Here is a 15141-nt window from a genome sequence, read left to right as displayed (position 1 = left end):
ATTGTCCAAGGAGAGGGAGACCTACAAGACAAAAAATAGTAGACAAAGCTCATACCATACTCATAGTAGTGGTGGGTGTCACGGACACAACGAAAGGAATCTTACTGTATGCATCCACCAGAAACAATCATTATGTGTTCCAGAACAAGCCTGTGAAATCAGTATGGATGAGCTCCCATGGTCTGGACGGACATGACCACTCAGAACAGTGTTGTGGTCGAGCTGACTCATGTTCCACGCACGCTTTGCAATGAGAGGTCATTTGCAGAATCTGGGCACCCACTCCCCGACATGTAAAATGACATTGGGCGAGTTGCTTCTTGCTATGGGCCAATGACGTTGATGCAGTAAAGGAACAACTTGCCACTGCAGGGAGTGAGGAAGCACAACACGAGCATCGTCATTAGCTGTATGCAACAGCAGGAAACTTGACCATATGGACAGCAAGCGACGATATGAAAAGTATGTATCTATGTGCCATCGGGTTGGGAATTTATTTCAAGATACGCGGCCGCTCATGGCACATGTAATACAAAACAACCTGAAGAGCTGAGTCAGAACACTTTGCTCATGCAATACGCCTAAAATCGAAGGAAAATTTTGAATTACTTCTAAAATATTGAGTATTTTCTTGAAACGATGATTCCTGAGATGAATCAAGTGCTGTGTCAGTACCAGTGGGTAACTGAGAAATTAAATCAGCGTTCAGATGTTGGGCGATGGGGCTGTAGAACAACTCATACTGATAATTAGACAATATCAGAGATCAATATACCAATTTTTGTGCGGTCCAAGGTGTGATAGGCTTGGAAGGATTGATCAAGCCCATTCAAGGCTGATTATCTGTAATCATATAAAACATCCCAACTCTACAAACATTGGTGGACCTTGCTAACACCCTAGATAAAGGCGAGTGCCTCTTTTTCAAGCTGACTCTAATCACACCGTTCTGCATTAAGAGTTTTCGAGGCAAAAGCAATAGCTCTATCAGAAGAATCAATTCTATGGGAGAACACAGCTCCAATACCATAAGAAAATGCATCCACAGCTAACACCCCAACAGGCTTAGCTGGATCAAAATGAATAAAATGGCGACGAGTTAATGACGCATTCTTTAATTGATAAAATGTGTCCTGACATTCTTAGGACCACACAAAAGGAACATTTTTCCAGAGCAGCCTATTCACTGGAGCAGCAATTTTTCCAGCATTAGCAATGGAACTGACATAATACGTAAGCTTCCCCATTGCAGTTTGGAGCTCCTGAGGCACTGGCAGATCTCGAATTGCAGACAGGTGCGAAGTAGTAGGATGATTACTGTGAGCATTAATTGCATGTTGTAAATACCCAAGTCCTTCTTGGAAAAAACGCTGTTTTCCCTGTTGCACTTTAAGCCAGTCGCAGAAGGAAGTTGAAATAAGCTGTCTAAATTTGCCACATGGTGGTGGTAAGTTCCTATGGGACCAAACTGCTGAGATCATCGGTTCCTAGGCTTACACACTACTTAATCTAACTTAAACTAACTTACGCTAGGGACAATACACACACCCATTCCCGAGGGAGGACTCGACCCTCCGACGGATGCAGCCGCGCGAACCGTGACAAGGCGCCCAAAACCACGCGGCTACCTCGCCTTGCTTTGTCCATGTTCAGCAGGCGCACAATCCACGATAACAATATTGCCCAAATAGTTTATACAAGAATTGACCCTTCCAGGGTCCGTTGAAAAATAGCACGATATGAAGCACTTCGCAACGTAGTTTTTGAAACTGGGAGAAGCCCAGGTGAGTGTTCATCACAAAATATCGCTTGGACTGTTCGTCTACGGTAACTGTAAGTGTGCCTCACATAAATCTGTCTTGGGAAAGAATCTTCCCTGTCCCAGTCTGTCCATCTACTCCACTGCTCATGGGAGCGGAAATGAACCCACGGTGGGTTTACTGTTGCTTTAACGTCAGCACACAGACAGAAAACACCTGATGGCTTTTTTTGGAATGAACAGGGGTGATGGCCATTGACTTGCAAAAACGGGCTGGATAACTTCATTGTCCTTCCATCTTTGTAGTTCCTGAGCAACCTGCTCAGGCATTCCATTCGGAACAGGACGTGTCTTTAATATAAATGTACGCTTCAAAATCTTAAGCTCACTCTAAACCTGGTTCAGACAATTTCTTGCATTTATTAAACCAGACAGAAATATTAGTGTGAGGCACTGGAACAGTGATTTGTAACACACTGTCCTGTACGCAAAGGCTGAACAAATCAAACAAGTCTAAACCAAAAATGTTTGCACTGTTTTTAGAACGGAGTACATAAAACGCTACACGTTTTGTAACTCCACAAAAATATTCTGACAAACTGCACACGCAAAGTACTGGAATTTCATGTCTGATATATACAGACCCAACGAAAGTAGGCTGCTGTAGCTGTGGGCTACCGAGCCATTCCTATGTGGCTTTATTAATAAGTGAAACAGACGCACCAGTGTCTAACTGCAGTTTAATCGTCCTTTGAGATACTCTTATATGGACAAAAAGTCTGTTCTCCCGTGTGTGTACTGCAGCAAAATGGATCCTTGTTTTAATGGCGTTACCTTGTTAACACCTTGTTTGAATATGACCTGCAGTCCACACTGGAAATACTTTGTATCACGACAAGGACAAGCTTTTCAGTCATGATTCGAGAAGTACTGAGGAAAGGACTTCCTCACTGAATGTTGTAGTGCAGATGGTGTATAGCACGAGACTGAAAGACAACGTTTGCTGTTTGTATGAGCCCTATTTTTATTCACTTTAACGCTAGCATTAACTTTAGACTGAGTGTCATATGCATTCTAAAAAACAGAAATGGAGCCTCAAAATCAACTTCAGCTTTGTCCATAATAATTTGGGATCCCCCAAGAGACAGAACTGTTTGCAAATAAGGATCCAGCAATTTTAGAATAGCAGCACGAATATGTGTGCCTGTCACGTTGTGCGTAATGGTATCATGTAACATTACATCATTATAACTGAGTCCGCAAGTACTTTTAAACCTACACTGTCTTGTTAGCCCTCTGTGTTCAACAATCCACTGTTTGAAAGCTTGTGCCATCTGCTGCTTTAGTCGAAAGAATTTAAACCTTGCTGCTGTGACACGCACCTGACGGTCGTAATGTTGGGTAATCAATTAAACAAGTTCGCCATAACTAGTAGTCTTGGGACTAGAATCGGAGCACAGTTTTGAACAGAGACGGAACAGGTTGGCTCCTACCGTCGACAGAAAAAATGCAATGCGTGCTATACCTGTAATGTTAAATACACGGAAGTGCACCTTCATCTGCTCCCGATGTTCTTACCATTCCTCTTCCATACTTTTGACATACTTTTGAGAGGGCAAAGCTTAGCTGCAGCAACTGTTGGGAGCTGTTTACTTGGAGAGGAGAGTTGTGATTTGTTGTACACTGAGCAGCAGTTGTTCAGTCTCCTGCGCCTGGAACTGAAGAACTTCGTTAGGCGGCTCAGACGCGGTTAAAAAATGGTTCAAATGGCTCTGAGCACTATGGGACATAACTTCTGAGGTCATCAGTCCCCTAGAACTTAGAACTACTTAAACTTAACTAACCTAAGGATATCACACACATCCATGCCCGAGGCAGGATTCGAACCTGCGACCGTAGCGGTCGCACGGTTCCAGACTGTAGCGCCTAGAACCGCTCGGCCACTCCAGCCGGCAGACACGGTTAAACTCTTGATATAAAACAAAGAGAGAATCAACTTTTCAAAGGTGTATTAGAGAAGGTAGTGAGTGAACAGAGGAAATCCGTCAATACAGAGAGTACTTAGCTACGCAGGAACCCATATAAAAACACCATGGATTATTTAGCTTTTGCAATTGCTATGGCATTAATTATTGACTGACGTAATGAACCTTCCTCATCGGAACTTTGGCAGTTAACAGAAAGGTTCCATTGCGTATAAATTGTAGCCAGAGTTGGCTTAATGTCCTTACTTCAGCTATATATTTCTCATCTTTAGATAATCCTGAACACTAGTGATTGCTAAAAAACTATTTTTCTGTCAATATATTTTTGTTATTCATATCGATCCATTTCGTAGTGTCAGTAACCACAACTGCCGACTTCAATGATCTAAAAAAAGCTATAGTAAACGTAATATTTTTATGCTTAGTTTCCTTGCAAAATAAGCTTCTGTCTTCATTTCTAATTTTTTCAAATTTTATCATCGATAATGAAATCAATCTTATAAAAAACAGGAAGCTACTATTTTCCATATTATGAAAATTTTCAACCTTTGTTATTAACCATTAGACCCATAAATCTTCATCCAAATAATTATGTCGAGAAAACATTACATAAATTAAATCTGTAAACAATTTGAATTAAGACAGCTGAGTTAGTAGCAGATACACCGATTTTTTGGCACCATGCATGTCAGAGCGGTTTTAGTAGCTGTTGAGTTTGGTACATGATGTTCTCTGTTCGACGCTCTTCTTTGTCTAGCTCAAGAAATTGTACAATACATATATGAAAAGAGTTTTTGTAAAATTTGTGTCAAGAACATATAAATAAATGAATAAAACAGCTAAAAGCAACATAATGTTCCAGTGACTTGCAGTTCACCAACACTGGACAAAATCTTCTAGATGGCTGTATAGGAGTAAAGGTGCCAGCCCAAACACTGAGACCGCCTTAGAAGGTAAGCACTATACTGACAGAAAAAAAACCGCAACACAAAAAATAGTTACCGTAGAGTAATGAAATTTTGAGAATACATTTGTCTACGTAACATATTTAAGTGATTAACATTGCAAAATCACATGTTAATCTAAGCATGAGATAAGCCATTACAGATTTTGAATGCAAGCATTGAATTTGTGGGATGGAGTTTCATGCCTGTTGCACTTCAACGGTCAATACAGGGACAGTTAACGGTGTTTGTGGATGACACTGGAGTTGTCCTCTGATGACATACAATGTGTGCTCGATTGGAGATAGATTTGGTGATCGAGCAGGCCAAGCCAACATGTCGATACTCCATAGAGCATGTTGGATTACAGCAGCGGCATGTGGGCGAGCGTTATCCTGTTGGAAAACACCCCATGGAATGCTGTTCATGAACTGTAGCACAACAGGTCGTATCACCAGACTGATGTACAGATTTGTAGTCATGGTGAGTGGGATAACCACGAGTGTGCTCCTACTGTCATACGAAATGATACCTCAGACCATAACTCCAAGTGTATGTCCAGTGTGTCTAGCATGCAGACAGGTTGGTTGCAGGCCCTCAGCTGGCCTCCTTCTAACGAACATAGAGTCATCACTGGCACAGAGGTAGAAACAGCTTTCATCAGAAAACACGACAGACCTCCACCGTGCCTTCCAATGAGTTCTTGATTAATTGACACCACTGAAGTAGCAAATGGCGGCGCTGTGGGGTCAATGGAATGCGTACTACAGGGCATCTGGCTCGGAGCTGTCCTTAAAGTAATCGATTTGTATCAATGTTGTTTCATGGTGGTGCTAACTGCAGATAAAATTGCTGCTGCGAAAGCAGTACAATGCACCAGAGCCATACACCGAACACGATGGTCTTCCTTCCTGATGGCGCCACATGGCCATCTGGAGCCTGGTCTTATTGCGGCTCTACATTCTCGTGACCATCGCTGCCAGCAGTCAAGTATAGTGGCTACATTGCTGCCAGAATTGTACCCTCATAGTGGCGCTACTAGCATCACTCTTAAGCGACTGACGCGAAATTTTAATAGACATCATCCCTCAGATGAAGGAACATACATTCCAACTTTCGCTCATGTCACACAACTTATTTTTGATGTTGCGACTTTTTTCCATCAGTGTGTTTACGTGCAGATACACTAGTTTGCAGAAACAACAGAACACCTTGAACGACTAGAGACAGGACGTTCATATGCACAGGTTTTGAACCATATTGGCAAGCGGGTTCTAGGTCAACATCGATATCGCGGCGCAACACCACTTACGCTAAAATGTGCCTGCGGCTCTTATTTTCGCTATCAACCGAAGGTAATGAATCAGTATGACTTGAGCAGACGTACAGGACGCCTCACAGACGTATGTGCGAACGGTACCACCAAAATGACTATGAGAGAGCACACTATTGGCATGCGAGAAAGTGATGCATCCATCCGGTAAATTGCTGCTCCTGTGGGACGAAGTGTTTCAGCAGTGCCACCAGTGTCCAGAATAGTTCATGGAAGGCCATAGAACACGGCGAGATAGGTCAGGTCGCACCACCCAGACCAACTCCCGAAAAGATCGACACCTAAGCCGAATGACACTGCAGGACAGCTCTACGTTCTCCTCTAGTCTGGCGCAACTGTGAAACAGTGTGACACATTGTACACTATCAGCGGTGACAGTAGGTAGCCGTTTATTATGGCATAGGTTATGCGCGAGTTGTCTACTTCCCCGGCTACCTTTGACGAATGTGCTCAGCAGCATTAGTGGCAGAACAACTGAGAGAAAATTTGGAATACATTTCACATAAATTTTCTCAGCATGTTATAGTCTTAGGCGGAGATTTCAATTTACCAGATATAGACTGGGACACTCAGATGTTTAGGACGGGTGGTAGGGACAGAGCATCGAGTGACATTATACTGAGTGCACTATCCGAAAATTACCTCGAGCAATTAAACAGAGAACCGACTCGTGGAGATAACATCTTGGACCTACTGATAACAAACAGACACGAACTTTTCGACTCTGTATGTACAGAACAGGGAATCAGTGATCATAAGGCCGTTGCAGCATCCCTGAATATGGAAGTTAGTAGGAATATAAAAAAAGGGAGGAAGGTTTATCTGTTTAGCAAGAGTAATAGAAGGCAGATTTCAGACTACCTAACAGATCAAAACGAAAATTTCTGTTCCGACACTGACAATGTTGAGTGTTTATGGAAAAAGTTCAAGGCAATCGCAAAATGCGTTTTAGACAGGTACGTGCCGAGTAAAACTGTGAGGGACGGGAAAAACCCACCGTGGTACAACAACAAAGTTAGGAAACTACTGCGAAAGCAAAGAGAGCTTCACTCTAAGTGTAAACGCAGCCAAAACCTCTCAGACAAACAGAAGCTAAACGATGTCAAAGTTAGCGTAAGGAGGGCTATGAGTGAAGCGTTCAGTGAATTCGAAAGTAAAATTCTATGTACCGACTTGACAGAAAATCCTAGGAAGTTCTGGTCTTACGTTAAATCAGTAAGTGGCTCGAAACAGCATATCCAGACACTCCGGGATGATGATGACATTGAAACAGAGGATGACACACGTAAAGCTGAAATACTACACACCTTTTTCCAAAGCTGTTTCACAGAGGAAGACCGCACTGCAGTTCCTTCTCTAAATCCTCGCACAAACGAAAAAATGGCTGACATCGAAATAAGTGTCCAAGGAATTGAAAAGCAACTGGAATCACTCAACAGAGGAAAGTCCACTGGACCTGACGGGATACCAATTCGATTCTACACAGAGTACGCGAAAGAGCTTACCCCCCTTGTAATAGCAGTGTACCGCAAGTCTCTAGAGGAACGGAAGGTTCCAAATGATTGGAAAAGACCACAGGTAGTCCCAGTCTTCAAGAAGGGTCGTCGAGCAGATGCGCAAAACTATAGACCTATATCTCTGACGTCGATCTGTTGTAGAATTTTAGAACATGTTTTTTGCTCGAGTATCATGTCGTTTTTGGTAATCCAGAATCTACTATGTAGGAATCAACATGGATTCCGGAAATAGCGATCGTGTGAGACCCAACTCGCTTTATTTGTTCATGAGACCCAGAAAATATTAGATACAGGCTCCCAGGTAGATGCTATTTTTCTTGACTTCCGGAAGGCGTTCGATACAGTTCTGCACTGTCGCCTGATAAACAAAGTAAGAGCCTACAGAGTATCAGACCAGCTGTGTGGCTGGATTGAAGAGTTTTTAGCAAACAGAACACAGCATGTTGTTATCAATGGGGAGACGTCTACAGACGTTAAAGTAACCTCTGGCGTGCCACAGGGGATTGTTATGGGACCATTGCTTTTCACAATATATATAAATGACCTAGTAGATAGTGTCGGAAGTCCCATGCGGCTTTTCGCGGATGATGCTGTAGTATACAGAGAAGTTGCAGCATTAGAAAATTGTAGCGAAATGCAGGAAGATCTGCAGCGGATAGGCACTTGGTGCAGGGAGTGGCAACTGACCCTTAACATAGACAAATGTAATGTATTGCGAATACATAGAACGAAGGATCCTTTATTGTATGATTATATGATAGCGGAACAAACACTGGTAGCAGTTACTTCTGTAAAATATCTGGGAGTATGCGTGCGGAACGATTTAAAGTGGAATGATCATATAAAATTAATTGTTGGTAAGGCGAGTACCAGGTTGAGATTCATTGGGAGAGTCCTTAGAAAATGTAGTCCATCAACAAAGGAGGTGGCTTACAAAACACTCGTTCGACCTGTACTTGAGTATTGCTCATCAGTGTGGGATCCGTACCAGATCGGGTTGACGGAGGAGATAGAGAAGATCCAAAGAAGAGCGGCGCGTTTCGTCACAGGGTTATTTGGTAACCGTGATAGCGTTACGGAGATGTTTAACAAACTCAAGTGGCAGACTCTGCAAGAGAGGCGCTCTGCATCGCGGTGTAGCTTGCTCGCCAGGTTTCGAGAGGGTGCGTTTCTGGATGAGGATCGAATATGTTGCTTCCCCCTACTTATACCTCCCGAGGAGATCACGAATGTAAAATTAGAGAGATTAGAGCGCGCACGGAGGCTTTCAGACAGTCGTTCTTCCCGCGAACCATACGCGACTGGAACAGGAAAGGGAGGTAATGACAGTGGCACGTAAAGTGCCCTCCGCCACACACCGTTGGGTGGCTTGCGGAGTATAAATGTAGATGTAGATTCTAGATGGCAATGGTGTATGGAACGATGCCACTGGGGACAGGAATGGCATCAAATAGTGTTTTCGGACGAATCAAGGTTCTGTTTGTTTGAAAATGATTGCCGCATTTTGGTTCGCTGCAGACAGAGGGAGCGGCTTCACAGTGACTGTATTAGCACAAGACATACAACGCCAGCTCAAAGCTTTATGGTGTGCGGTGCTATCGGATACAATCATAAATCACAGTAGGTACGTGTCCAGGGCACTGTGACCAATGTGACCTACGTGAATGACGTCCTGCGACCCATTTATTTATTTATTTATTTATTGTTCCGTGGGACCAAATTAAGGAGAAGTCTTCATGGTCATGGAAAGAGTCAATACATGAAATTATAACACGATATTAGAAACAGATAAAATGAAATATATAAAAACATATTCAAGTGACAAGTCGCAAGTTTAAATAAGGAAAATCAACAATGTAACACTGGAATTTGCTTAATTTTTTCGCTCTTCCAGGAGCTCCTCGACAGAATAGAAGGAGTGAGCCACGAGGAAACTCTTCAGTTTAGACTTAAAAGAGTTTGGGCTACTGCTAAGATTTTTGAGTTCTTGTGGTAGCTTATTGAAAATGGATGCAGCAGAATACTGCACTCCTTTCTGCACAAGAGTCAAGGAAGTGCATTCCACATGCAGATTGGATTTCTGCCTAGTATTAACTGAGTGAAAGCTGCTAACTCTTGGGAATAGGTTCATATTGCTAACAACAAACGACATTAAAGAAAATATATACTGTGAGGGCAATGTCAAAATTCCCAGACTATTGAATAGGGGTCGACAAGAGGTTCTCGATCTTACACCACATGTAGCTCGAACAGCCCGTTTTTGAGCCAAAAATACCCTTTTTTAATCAGAAGAAGTACCCCAAAACATAATACCATACTACATAAGCGTATGAAAATATGCGAAATAGACTACTTTTCGTGTTGAAGTATCACTTATTTCAGATACTGTTCTAATGGTATATAAAGCAGCATTTAATTTCTGAACAAGATCCTGGACATGGGCTTTCCACAACAGCTTACTATCTATCCGAATGCCTAGGAACTTGAACTGTTCCGTCTCGCTTATAATATGCCCATTCTGTCTGATCAAAACATCGGTTCTTGTTGAATTGTGAGTTAGAAACTGTAAAAACTGAGTCTTACTGTGATTTAGCATCAAATTATTTTCCACAAGCCACGAATTTATTTCATGAACTACATTATTTGATACTGTTTCAATATTACACACAAGATCCTTCACTATCAAGCTGGTGTCATCAGCAAACAGAAATATTTTTGAGTCACCTGTAATACTAGAAGGCATATCATTTACATAAATAAGAAACAGCAGTGGCCCCAGCACCAACCCCTGGGGAACACCCCACTTAACAGTACCCCATTGGGACCGAACATCACTACCACTCTCAATATTGCGGAGAATTACCTTCTGCTTTCTGTTCTTAAAGTAAGAGGTGAACCAATTGTAAGCTACTCCCCGTACTCCATAATGGTCCAACTTCTGCAGTAATATTTTGTGGTCAACACTGTAAAAAGCCTTCGTTAAATCAAAGAAAACACCTAGCGTTCGCAACCTTTTGTTTAATCCGTCCAATACCTCACAGAGAAAAGAGAATATAGCAATTTCACTTGTTAAACCATTTCTAAAACCAAACTGAACATTTGACAGCAAATTATGTGAATTTAAATGCTCCAGTAACCTTGTATATACAACCTTCTCGATAACTTTAGCAAACACCGATGGCATAGAAATAGGTCTAATATTGTCAACATTATCTATGTCTCCCTTTTTATAAAGTGGCTTCACTACCGAGTACTTTAATCGGTCAGGAAACCGACCACTCATAAAGGAAAAGTTACAGATATGGCTAAGTACTGGGCTAACATACATAGAACAATACTTCAGTATTCTGCTAGATACCCCGTCATATCGATGAATCCATGAGAGTTCTTGGTCTTTAGTGATTTAATTATTAACTCAATCTCCCTCTTGTCAGTATCATGGAGGAGCATTTCAGGTAAGAGTCTTGGAACACTTTTTTCTAAGAGCGCTATATGATTCCCTGTTGGGACTAGGTTTCTATTTAGTTCACCTGCTATATTCAGAAAGTGATTATTAAATACTGTACATATATGCAACTTATCAGTAACACCGACATTCCCACTACACACTGATTCTATATCCTCGACCTGTCTCTGCAGACCAGCCACTTCCTTTACGACTGACCATATGGTTTTAATTTTATCCTGAGACTTAGCTATTCTATCTGCATACCCCATACTTTTTTCCTTCCTAATAACATTTTTAAGCACGTTACAATACTGTTTGCAATGGGCCGCTGCATTTAGATTTTGCCTGTTTCTAACGTTTTGATATAATTGCCACTTTGTTCTGCAAGATATTCTTATCCCTCTAGTCAGCCACCCAGGCTGCCTGTTTGTGCTAGTACCCTGTTTTGAAAGTTCTAACGGAAAGCAACTTTCAAAGAGCATGAGAAAAGTCTCGAGAAAAGCATTATATTTATCATCTACTGTATCAGCGCTATAAACGTCTTGCCACTCTTGTTCCTTGGTAAGGTTTACAAAGGTCTCTACAGCAACTGGATCAGCTTTCCTAAACAGCTGAGCACAAAAATCTTTTAGAGTTAAAATTTGTGCATCATGATCTGAAAGGCCATTCACCTTTTTGCTAACAGAATGCCATTCTAGTAATGAGGAATGAACAAAAATGTTGTCTATGGTTGTTCTACTGTTCCCTTGCACTCTCGTTGGAAAGAATACGGTTTGCATAAGATTATATGAATTAAGGAGGTCTACCAGTATCCTCTTCCTTGCACAATCACTTATACAATTAATATTGAAGTCACCACATATAACTAACTTTTTGTATTTCCTATAAAGTGAACCAAGAACCTCCTCTAGCTTTAGCAAAAATGTGAAATCGGAGTCTGGGGATCTATAAATAACAACAGTTAGAAATTTAGCTCCGTTAAATTTAACCACACCTGCATAACATTCAAACACCTTTTCAGTGCAGTACTTTGAAACATCAATTGTCTCAAATGGGATGCCGTTTTTCACATACATGGCTACTCCCCCACACCGCACAGAGCTCCTCGAAAAGCTGCCAGCCAACTTGTATCCTGGTAAAGCACCCATAGCCACACCCTTTCTGCACAACACCCCAGACGCCATTTTTCAGAGAGACAATGCACAGCCACATGCTGCTGCATGAACACTTGCCTCCTTGGTGTCGCAGGATTTCTGAATTTTGCCATGGCTCGCCAGATTACCGGACTTGTAGCCAATTGAAAATGTGTGGGATATTGTCAAACGATGGGTGCAACACTGTGACCCAATGCCAACCACTACAGATTAATTTTGGAAACAGATGAATGCAGCATGGATGGCTATACAATGGGACATCTGTTGTACCTTATATGTGTCGATGCCATCACACAGGGACAATTTGTCAGGGCCCACGGTGGACCCTGTGCCAACTAGGCAACAGGACACATGCTGAGCTTAGGTGACTGCCGGCCGGTGTGGCCGAGCGGTTCTAGGCGCTTTAGTCTGGAACCGCGCGACCGCTACTGTCGCAGGTTCGAATCCTGCCTCGGGCACGGATGTGTGTGATGTCCTTAGATTAGTTAGGTTTAAGTAGCTCTAAGTTCTAGGGGACTGATGACCTCAGATGTTAATCCCCATAGTGCTCACAGCCATTTGAACCATTTGAACTGAGGTGACTGAAATGCTAATCATTTCTGCAGAACATACTGATCAGCCCCAGATCTACGATATTTCCGAACCGGGACAAAAACTTGATAGTGGTACTCCCCCCCCCCTTCCCAATCAAGCATTTGAGACAGGTCCCCATAAATTTTTAAAAATCTATTTTTCAAAAATATATTCATTTTATTGTGCACATCTTTCTCAAGAGCTTGACATATAAAACATGTATGTTCGAGGAAATCTAAGACATATTACTTGGTCTTAAGTATGCCAAAGTGCAGTGCCACGCCTCTTCACACAGCATTGATCTATTGCACGTTACTGTATTTCGCTCCGTGGAATTCAAGTGTGTATATTTGGTAATGGAAGCCAACAGTCCTATATTCAGAACAACTCCTCTCCACCTGAACAGGCCATGAAGGCCAAACTGTACCGACCGGCTGCCGTGTCATCCTCAGACCACAGGCGCAACTGGATGCGGATATGGAGGGGCACGTGGTCCGCGCATCACTCTCCCGGCCGTATGTCAGTTTACGAGACCGGAGCCGCTACCTCTCTGTCAATTAGCTCCTCAGTTCGCCTCACAAGGGCTGAGTGCACTTCGTTTGCCAACAGCGCTCGGCAAACCGGATGGTCACCCATCCAAGTGCTAGCCCAGTCCGACAGCGCTTACCTTCAGTTATCTAACGGTAACTGGTGTTACCACCGCAGCAAGACCGTTGGCATGTTCAGGACTGTGGAAATTAAAATATCCTGTGGTGCCTCACCTACTCCTTTGACGTCCTAACCCCCTTGGGAAAAAAACCCTCACAATTAATAGTGGGTGAGATTATTTGCGACCAGGAGAAGGAGAACTCTTCAGAAAATTTGCACTCTTAATGGCCTATTAGCTAATAACTTTATCTTTTGTGTTACATCAAAATAATATACAAAACATAAAACCAGTAAAGACAAGAGACAAGCAAGACAGTACATATCTCTTCAGTCTTTAGGACCCAGCATTTTTTCTCTCTAATCTTCCTATAGCTTTACACGGCGTGCTTTCCTTTCTGCGAAAGAATCTATTACCTCATCAAAATTCGTCAAACGTTTTGTTACATGGAAAATCAAAATGTCGTTGCCTAATACTGAAAAAGCTGTTAATACGAATAGTACCTAAGATCATTGTCGTTTCTCGATTTGATTACGTTTATTTTGTCACTGTCTCCTAGATAAAACGAAACAGGCCTTTTCAATATTGCAGCAACTGTAACACACGCCAAATACGAGAAACTGTTTTGGTACAAATGGCCATTTTTGTCCACTTCATTTACATAAATAACATACAAAACGACAGAATATAAATCATGAAGTACCAATATCAAATGCCTATTGGACCTATTACAAGCAACAAGTTTTATATTAGGAAATAGTTTCACATTTCATTCAAATGCTCAACTTTCTCAGGTGTGAGGTCGAAAAGTAGCACGAAATTTTTATATAAATTTGGACTCGTCATATTCTTCCATACATTTTGTGTGATGTTCCGTTTCTTCTCCTTCCTCGTTCTAACAAATGATCTTGTCATCAGTAATTCTGTAATTACTCCTGCCATTGTCAAAACATATTCTCCGGTTAGCTTCACAAAACGTGCCAGAATCACCAGTTTAGTTATTCCGCGTTTATTCTCTGGTTACATGTTCATACAACGCGTTTTCCGCGCTATTCCGAGAATGGAACTTATTAGGCTGCTAAGTGGGGGCTGTACAACCGGTCCTTAGTAGTGTAGCGATCTGGGAAAAATTTTCTGTCAAAATTTCGTTTTCTTGGATACACCAAGAAGATAATATGTAATCTTTTTTACCTATTATTCCTCTTAGTCGTTGGTTTCGACTCTGGTAGTCTGAATCTATGAATTTCGCTGATAATTATAACAATGCTCATCATTCACCCACCCAACCAACCACATAAAAAAACAGCGACTGATATTCTCCCGTTTGGGTTTACTCAGCTCAGCTCGTTATAGCCCAGTCCCCCTTTGTCTGTGGGAAAGTCTTTTTCCTTCAAGAATATGAGTTTGGCGTCCCTTGAAACCCATGTCTGACGCAGATACCCCAGTTGGCCCCTAGATTCGGGCCTGATATTAATGTACGTGTCTTGTGAATATGAACATTCTATCTGTAGTCATTCAACATGTGTTTTTCTGAACATGAGTGTATGATGTTCCGCCCTTACTAAATAATTTACACATTGTTCATACTATAAAATAGTAAGTACAACATAGTAATTTTTTGCTTCATTTTGTATGGAAAATAAGTAAGGGAGGGCCTTATATGTGGGGTCATCAGCCAGGATGAAGACAATATTAGCTAGAATATTAACAATGTTTTCAATAAAGATGATGACGTTAAGCAGCTGTTACATACGCAATAAGTGTCAAAGAAGTATAAAATAT

This window comes from Schistocerca piceifrons, chromosome X, assembly GCF_021461385.2.
Source record: "Schistocerca piceifrons isolate TAMUIC-IGC-003096 chromosome X, iqSchPice1.1, whole genome shotgun sequence".
Classification (NCBI taxonomy): domain Eukaryota; kingdom Metazoa; phylum Arthropoda; class Insecta; order Orthoptera; family Acrididae; genus Schistocerca; species Schistocerca piceifrons.
The sequence above is the reverse complement of the archived record's forward strand: the minus strand, read 5'-3'. Positions refer to the sequence as shown.